Source organism: Bubalus kerabau, chromosome 13 (genome assembly GCF_029407905.1).
Source record: "Bubalus kerabau isolate K-KA32 ecotype Philippines breed swamp buffalo chromosome 13, PCC_UOA_SB_1v2, whole genome shotgun sequence".
Classification (NCBI taxonomy): Eukaryota; Metazoa; Chordata; class Mammalia; order Artiodactyla; family Bovidae; genus Bubalus; species Bubalus kerabau.
In genome coordinates this window covers 64237518-64246301 of record NC_073636.1, presented here as the reverse complement: position 1 = coordinate 64246301, position 8784 = coordinate 64237518, and the positions used below count along the sequence as shown (strand labels likewise).

The 8784-nt window shown below is 47.0% G+C and overlaps 1 long non-coding RNA gene across 1 annotated transcript; it reads right to left on the bottom strand.

Annotated features, from left to right (window-relative positions):
* Window positions 1–2987: 2987 nt before the first annotated feature.
* Window positions 2988–5441, bottom strand: LOC129625071 (uncharacterized). The gene is made up of 4 exons (XR_008701247.1): window positions 5339–5441; window positions 4834–4936; window positions 4526–4642; window positions 2988–4221 (listed from the first exon to the last, which is right to left on the bottom strand). It is a non-coding gene; the product is annotated as an uncharacterized LOC129625071 (long non-coding RNA).
* Between the last annotated feature and the right edge of the window lie 3343 nt (window positions 5442–8784).

The window sequence follows — 8784 nt, the reverse complement described above, 5'->3', positions numbered from 1 at the left end:
AGACAGGGGAAACTTTGAATACTAGGATGAAACTTTGGTTTTAAATCATTGAGCTGCACACATCCCTGAAAATGACCCCACTTGACTGAACATTCATACTTGTGACTTGTTTTTTTTTTACTCTCAGCCTCTGGCTATGAAGTGGTATTAATTAGTAGAGAAATTCAAGAGGCCAAATGGCCTCACCCACAATCACACAGTAAGTGGTGCTACCTGGACTCCACCTTGGGGTGGTCTGAGTCCTGGGCCAGGCACTTGGCTGAGACAAATGGGGAGTGTTTAAGTGAAGGTTGCTCCACCCAAGGCATGACATTTTGACAGAATGTAGTGGTTGGGGTTGGAGCTGCTCTAGTATTTCTTCCTTCAGAGGTGAGGGTTGAATACACAGGACAACATGAGATGGAGATTGACGCCAATCCTGCTTCACAGATCAGCTTTCCCAACTATATGTACATAGCATTATGCTTGGCATGCCCTTGGCTGTATCTGGCATTGTAATCCCACCTCTTCTATTATTTGAGTGCAAATGCATCTGAGTGATAGAAAGAAAGCCTGCTGCTGCTGCTAAGTCACTTCAGTTGTGTCCGACTCTGTGCGACCCTACAGATGGCAGCCCACCAGGCTCCTCCATCCCTGGGATTCTCCAGGCAAGAACACGAGTGGGTTGCCATTTCCTTCTCCAATGCATGAAAGGGAAAAGTGAAAGGGAAGTTGCTCAGTCGTGTCCGACTCTTTGCGACCCCATGGACTGCAGCCCACCAGGCTCCTCTGTCCATGGGATTTTCCAGGCAAAAGTACTGGAGTGGGTGGCCATTGCCTTCTCCAAGAAAGAAAGCCTAGTTTGCTCTAATTTTTTAAAAGTATATGGTGTCAGGCAAAACCCTTGAGTCATACTCAGTGGCCCGTGGTTTGACAGACTTCATGCTGAAAACTAGAGGATCAATAGACCTTGCTCATGCTTACTTGAGTTTGGATGCTCATCGAGGTGTCATGCCCAGTTAATTCTCACTTTTTTAATTTAACTCCATATGTGTAGTTGACGTTGCATCATTGTTCAGTTGATAAGTCGCATCTGACTGCGACCCCATGGACTGCAGCACGCCAAGCTTCCCTGTCCTTCACTATCTCCAGGAGTTTGCTCAAATTCATTTGAGTCCATTCATTCATGTCCATTGAGTCGGTGATACTATCTAAGCATCTCATTTGCTGCTGCCCTCCCTCTTTTCCTTCTGCCTTCAGTCTTTGCCAGCATCAGGGTCTTTTCCAGTGAGTGGGCTCTTTGCATCAGGTGGCCAAAGTATTGGAGCTTCAGCTTCAGCATCAGTCCTTCCAATGAATATTCAGGGTCAATTTCCTTTAGAATTGACTGGTTTGACCTCCTTGCAGTCCAAGGGACTCTTAAGAGTCTTCCAGTACCACAATTCAAAAGCATCAATTCTTCTGCACTCAGATTTCTTGATGGTCGAACTCTGACATCCATACATGATTAGTGGAAAAATCATAGCTTTGACTACACAGACCTTTGTTGGCAAAGTGCTATCTCTGCTTTTTAATATGCTGTCTAGGTTTGTGAAAGCTTTCCTTCCAAGAAGCAAGCGTCTTTTAATTTCATGACTGCAGTCACTGTCCAGTGATATTGGGCCCAAGAAAATAAAGTCTGTCACTGTTTCCACTTCTTTTCCTTCTATTTTTTTCCTTTTATTTGCCATGAAGTGATGGGGCTGGATGCCATGATCTTAGTTTTTTTAAACTTAGTTTTTAAAAACGGTTTAAGTTTTTTTAAACGTTGCTTTAGCTTACATGAATATATGCTATGACTCTGCTGTAAATAATTTTAAAATTTTGGCACTTCAACTATTAGCGACAAATGACACAGGAACCACCTCTCAGCTGACCATGACATCAGTGATCAAAACTGACCTAGACCCACCACTGCCTTCTCATTTCTTTTACATCTAGTTGTGTACCAGCCATTCCTCTAAGTAAGCACTTATTTATTCCTCATGATAACCTTGTAGAGTCTTGAATTCCCATTTTACAGTTCAGGAAACAGGCTTTGAGAGGGTGAGTTGGCTTTTGTACTCAGTAGGACCAGAATCCAAGCTCTTAGTAGAAAAGAGAGAGGCTGCTGTTCATCTGAGCTAGAGAGGTTCAGCACCTTAAATCCTCCACAGAGCTCCTGCCTGTGTGCAGACATGCCCCCTTCCCTAGAGCCTATCTATACCCAGGCTCAGGAAATATTGATACCTTTCAAGATGTTCCCTCCTTTGGGATCCCATGCAGTCCCCCACATCTGGTCCCCTAGGGGTTCTGGTTTCTGTTATCCTGGCCTTTTCCTTTCCTCTTTGGAGGTGTCCTGCCAGTTCTCAGAACCCCCTTTTTAAAAAGAACAAACAAACCCTCTCCTTTCACATCTGGTCTCAACCCTACCTCTGATCTCAGGTCTGCTTATCTGTCACGTGTGTGACACTGACCAGATACTCACAATGAAAGTTGATGGGTGTCTTACTGCCCTCCCCCTCCCCCGCCCCCACCCCCATCTCCACTCCTGAGGCTTCTTGGGGAGATAAGGAATTGGTCAAGGGTCCTATTGGAGAAGGAAATGGGAACCCACTCCAGTACTCTTGCCTGGAGAATCCCAGGGATGGGGGAGCCTAGTGGTCTGCCATCTATGGGGTCGCAGAGTCGGACACGACTGAAGCGACTTAGCAGCAGCAGCAAGGGTCCTATAGTATCTGGTCTGACCCCTGCCCTGCCACAGGAAAGTGTGAAGGGAGATTAAGACCTAGGGATTTTGTGCAAGTTTACTGGGCTTTGAAGGGAGGAGACCTGGGTCTGCTGTTAACTTATGTGACTTTGGGCAGGAACAGAAATAACTATCTCAGATGGTTGTTTTGAAGGTCAAGGATAACATGTATATACAGAGTTTCTTTTTTTGGCCAGGGCCGGGCAGCATGTGGGATCTTGGTTCCCTGACCGGGGATCAAACACCTCCTCATGGAGAGTGTGGAGTTTTAAGCACTGGACCATCAAGAAGTCCCCTAAAGAGTTTTCTGTCAAGTTTTTAGGGCTGTGTCAGGTACCAGTGAGTGAGGAAGGAGCTGTTTTGAAGGCAGGAAATTTAGACTGTTTGGAGAATTAGATACTTAAGGAAAATCATAGGATCTTAAAACAGCAGGACTTTAGGGCATCTACGGAGCCCAATCCAGCATCTGTAAATGGAGAAATGCAGGCCCCGAGGGCGTAAGTGACATCCAGCCTTCCCCTGCAGGCCTCGGTGTCCTGCTTGCCTCTATGCCAGAGCTCTTTCCTGCATACCAAGCCCCTTAACCACATCCCTGTGGCAGGTTGTGGTGGGAGGGCCTTGCTAGGCTAGAAGGGCAGGGATCCCTTTTCAAGTCCTGGGGACAAGTAACGAGCTTGGAGGGCTTGAGGTAGCAGGGACTAAAACAACCAGTGGGGTTGTGCAGGTTGGCTTGTGCCAGGTGTAGGGAGAGCAAGTTAGCCAAGATGGCGGTGGTCAGGCTCTCTCGCCCCAGGGCCTTTTGCTCTCCACGTTTTGTAAAGACATAGTTATGTAACAGCTGAGACCACTTACAGCACTGCTCATGCATGTTATGATGTACCTGCTTGGCCATGGGCCACTTTTGTTCTGCAAACATAACATACAAGCTCCAGCTGAACAGCCCTTGTGGCTACATTACAGCTGCGTTATGGCTGTGTCTACCACGAGAGGAGAGAATACAATGTGTCTGCTGCTATGGCTGCTGTGCCAGTAAGGAGAGAATAAACGCGTCTGTAGTTCTTAGGATTCCTTAAGTTTTCTTCAGCACCCCTGCTTGCGCCTTGCCTACCTTGGGTTCAGCCAATAGTGAGATAGAGCAAGACAACTGGTGTAGTTGGTAGGATCAGCAATACACCAGGAGAACTATAAGAGGTAGCAGGCAGGGGTCAGCTCCACTTTGGGGCCCCGAGGTTTCAGGAAACCTCAGGAATCCAGATTCTCGTCCCCGACCCCTGCTCAGGACTACCCCAGAAGACAAAGCTAGGAGATCTGCTTGAAGTGATGGAGGCAGCCAGGTGTACTTATACAATTAGGTCTCATCAGTCAGCTTCAGTTAAGTACCTCATCAATACACTCTCCGAATGGGCTCGGGGATAGGCACATAGCTCAAGTTGGTCCAGACTCAACCGCAGGATTTCAGGATTTTTACTGGAAATCTGGTGTGGTGCAATACAAAAAATTGTCCAACGTGAGTGACCCAAGGAGGTTACCCTGGGCTGCTTGGAGCCAGACTCCTTGTGGTCTGCGGGCTTCCTCCCTGGTTGGAGGAGTTACACCCTCCCAGGTGGTCCCAAAAGGTCCCCAGGTGCTGGGCAGTGGGCTTTTCCTGACAACTATCGTAAATAATTGGTACCTAAATTCACACTGCTTAGTACTCTGGTAGTGTGATTGCCCCCACCCACAGTTCTCATATGTACCCTATTAGAAGGGAGAAAAACACAGAAGTAGGTGGGAACATACCCCCACAGTGCGTCCAATGGAATGTCCTGCTTCAGCAAGTCTGTCTCTGGGGGACACGCTGGCTCTTCTGGATCCTCACTAATCCAGTAGTTCAGCACCTCAGAATCACCTGGAGAGCTGAATAACGCACAGATTGCTGGGCCCACCTTGAGCTTCTGATTCAAGGAGATGGGGACCTATAATTTGCATTTCAACAAGTTCCCGGGTGATGCCTATCGGCTAGGCCGCAGTACCAGGCGTTGTAGGATTTTCAGCGCCTCCCGCCCAGTGCCTGTTGCAGAGCGGAGGCTACTGTAAAAGAGACCCACCTGTGCTGAAAATGGAGCGGAGGCGCTGTCTTCAGGAGCGCTGCCAGGCTTGGCAGGAGCGCGAGTCTGGAGTTGCTACTTTCCCCCGTGAGGGGCAGCCTGCCTGGGGGTGACACCAGCACAGAATTGAGACGGTGACACTTTCCACAGGGCGTGGGTCTAGCCATGCTTGACACCGGCTAGATCCACCCTCTGGACGTCTCAGTGCTGTGACAACAGCTGCCTTTTTTGCCTTTAGCCCATTTGAACAGGGCTGCTCTCTGGCAATTCCAAGAGTCTTGCTGAGGTGGAGACAGAGATGCACCAGGGGAGAAAATGGAAAAACACTTGGGGCTGAAGCTCCTACAAGGGGCTGTCTCTAGGCAGGCAGAATCTCCTGCCTGGCTTTCAATGGCCTGGCGGTTAAGGTCGTAGGCCTTGGAATGAGGTGGGCTGAGATGTTAGGTCTAGGCAGAGTACCTAGCCTCTTGGAGCCCCAGTCACCTTATTTATTACAATTACTTACCTCAAGGAGCAAATTAGGGACCTTGGCGATCATCCTGGCACGAAGTAGCGGCTCAGTCGATAGACTTATTAGGATATTACAGTAGTATGACGTGTGTGTACTCAGTCGTGTCCAGCTCTTTGCAACTGCATGGACTGTAACCCATCAGGCTCCTCTGCCCATGGGATTTCCCAGGCAAGAGTACTGCAATGGGTTGCCATTTCCTTCTCCACTCGATCTTCCTGACTCAAGGATCTTATGTCTCTTACATAACAATCTGGTGGGAAGATTCTTCTGGTGCGAAGGGCTACCTGGGAAGCCCCTACAATAGTTACAGATCACAATAGGAGGCCTCAGGCTAAAAGCAGCAATCCTGGGTCCCTGGCAAAGGGCAGGAAACCACCTCAGAGGCCTCCTGGAGAGGGGGAGTATCTCAGAATCCTCCAGAGGCTTTGTGTGCATCTCAGGGCCAGTGCAGGGGCTCCAGGATTCTGGTTTGGGTGAAATTACTGAGGACTACTTGGGAAGTTCCACTACAGTTTAGCCTTCCTGGGGTAGGGGCAGGGGGGCTCCGTTAGACAAGGATCAGTTAATTTCAAGATCATGTCAGACTGGGAAATCAAGACTGCTTTGGGATTTTAAAGGGAGTAACCCTTGGCTGGAGGAGCCTGGTAGGCTGCAGTCCATGGGGTTGCTAAGAGTCGGACACGACTGAGCAACTTCACTTTCGCTTTTCACTTTCATGCATTGGAGAAGGAAATGGCAACCCACTCCACTGTTCTTGCCTGGAGAATCCCAGGGACGGGGGAGCCTGGTGGACTGCTGTCTATGGGGTCGCACAGAGTTGGACACAACTGAAGCGACTTAGCAGCAGCAGCAACCCTTGGCTGATCACTGAAGGGTTGCCTTCCCCTTATTCTGTTCCCTCCAGGCCTCCTCTCTACTTTTCTTTTGCAACATCTGGCAAGTCATACTTTATGCAGAATTCTAGATGTTGATAGACACTGGGATAAATAATGAGAAAAAAAGAAACCAAAAGAACTAAACTTTCTCCCAGTCATGATGCTCTACTTTTTGACTTGGGGAGGAATCAGTTCTGGCTCAGACAGTCAAGAATCTGCCTGCCAATGCAGGAGATGTGGATTTGATCCCTGGATCAGGAAGATCCCCTGGAGAAGGAAAAGGCAACCCACTCCAGTATTGCCTGCAAAATTCCATGGACGGAGGAGCCTGGCGGGCTACAGTCCATGGCGTTTCACAACTTAGTGACTAAACCACCACCACAGCTGACTCAGTGGCTTGTAAATGTGATCTCACCAAATTAGGTAATTTAAAGAAGGTTATTTTTTAATCATCACCATTATCATTAAATTTTCTTTAGTAGTTGTGTTTTTATTATTGCTCTGGTAGTCTGTGCAGCTGTTGGGCCCAGGAATTCTAAAGAGGAACTCTAAAGAAAAGAAAAAAGAGCTCTGAAAGATGTGAAAGCCTTTAGGAGCCAAGGGAATGAAGCTATTTGCTGGGCTCCCCAGATAACAAGAAGGCACGATCGTCATCGTTGTCATTACCATTTGGTGGTGCCACCTCCCAGACCCTAAAACCCCCATAGCCACCTGGGAGAGCCGACAGCAGCTACTATCTCTCTGCAAGCCATCAGTATAAAACTCCTTTCTGGAGTGAACAGAAACATAAATTTGATGATTTTACTGAGAAAATAAAAGACATTCCTGCTCCATCCCCAGCCCCCCAACACACACCTGCTATGCCTATGTGCATATAGATATACTTTGTGCATGGGGAAAAAAAGGGAAGAACAAGTGTATTCTAGACTAATCTGAAATTCACTACAGATGGTTTGGCTAATTCAGTTAAAATCAAATTCTTTTCTTTAACTATCCTGTCACCTTCACACATGGGAATTGGTTTGGGGAGTTAAATTCCTTTATAAAGTTCCTATTGTATGATGGGGTAATTTCCTGACAGTGGGTAATCATGCTGGATCTGTGGTTTTTCAAACAGGTGGAGGAACTTAGAGTAAGGATCAAAAGATTGCCAATTAGCTTGGCCTGCGGTCCACAGTCCCAGAAGGGCTTGAGGTCCTGAAGATTGGCTACCCCTCAGGGTGGTGGTTTTTGAAGTGTGTTGCTTCTGTAGAACCATAAGCTTCAATTTCTACTTTTAAAAATTTTGAAGCCATTTAAAAGATATAATAAAAATACACACGTTTAAACATGCTAGGCACCAAATTTAACACGTTGGGAACCACCTGGATTAGAGTTTGAAGTAAACCTTTTGCTGTTTCTGTTTAACAGAAGACTGTTTCAAGGTCACAAGGTGAGCTGTTCAAACCTCTCTGCAACAACTTCTCTGTGTGAATTAGACCTTTTTCGGGCTTACACAACCAAAACAAAAGATGGAAATAAACTGGTTGCGAAGGCTGATATTAGGAGGGCAGCTGTTAGTCGCTAATGTCTGATTTCAAGTTTTTATAATATTGATTTATAACTTCTAATGTCTCACGTAATGGGCTCCCCCTTAAGAATTCAACTGAGGAAATGGTACACTCCTAAACGAAACAAAACATGAAAACCTTTGCTTCAGACTTTGTTGCAGCATTTCTGGTGCCGAAAGTGTCCTCAGAATAAATCCAGAGTCCAGCTCTCACAGTGGCCAGTTGTGGATTTTCCCCTTCAGTATTTTTTTTAATTGGAGAATTACCCCTCCCATGTTAAGGACAGATTTTGTGCAACTGTCTATCAAGATGGGCCACCCTTCCCTGGGTACCACTTCAGGTCAGTCAGATCCCCACTCGTGGGAATTTGAAGTTTGAGTGGTCCCATGCAAGAACTGAAGTGGTTGGAGGTGACATCCCATAGCTTTGCCCTGAAAACATTGTCCATTGGTTTCTTTGACCTGGCTCCTTTTACATCCTCAGGGCGCTATCCTTTCTAAGGCTTGTCGTTTGGCTTTTCCTTTGATTCTTTGAAGAATCCAGACCTCTCCAGTAGAGTACTGCCCCACTTTGTTTCTTGGGCTAGCCAGAATCAGTTCTGTTGTTTGCAACCCAAACATTCTGACTGACTTACTCCAAATTTTGTAAAGGGAAAATGGTAGTAGCATCAAGAGGTCAGTGACTTGTTCAAGCCCACGTTGTTAGAACTTTGGGCACAAGTATAAGGCCATGCTCTCCAGGAAGAAATTACCCTAAGTCAATAATTACAACAGGAGAACACACACACCTAGGACAGAACTCACCTTTGTACTGTGCATGTGAGAGAGAGACAGGAAGAGAAATGTGAATAGTGGCTGGGAAATAGGGGGCGTGTACCCCAGATCTTCACAACTTTCAATTCACTCAGGCAGGGTTTTGCAGAGACCCAGAACCATTCTCTCTGGACCCTAAGGCTTGAGGAGGAATTTCTGAAAAGGTGGAAGAATCTTAGGATCTCAACTGAAGGGGAACTTGG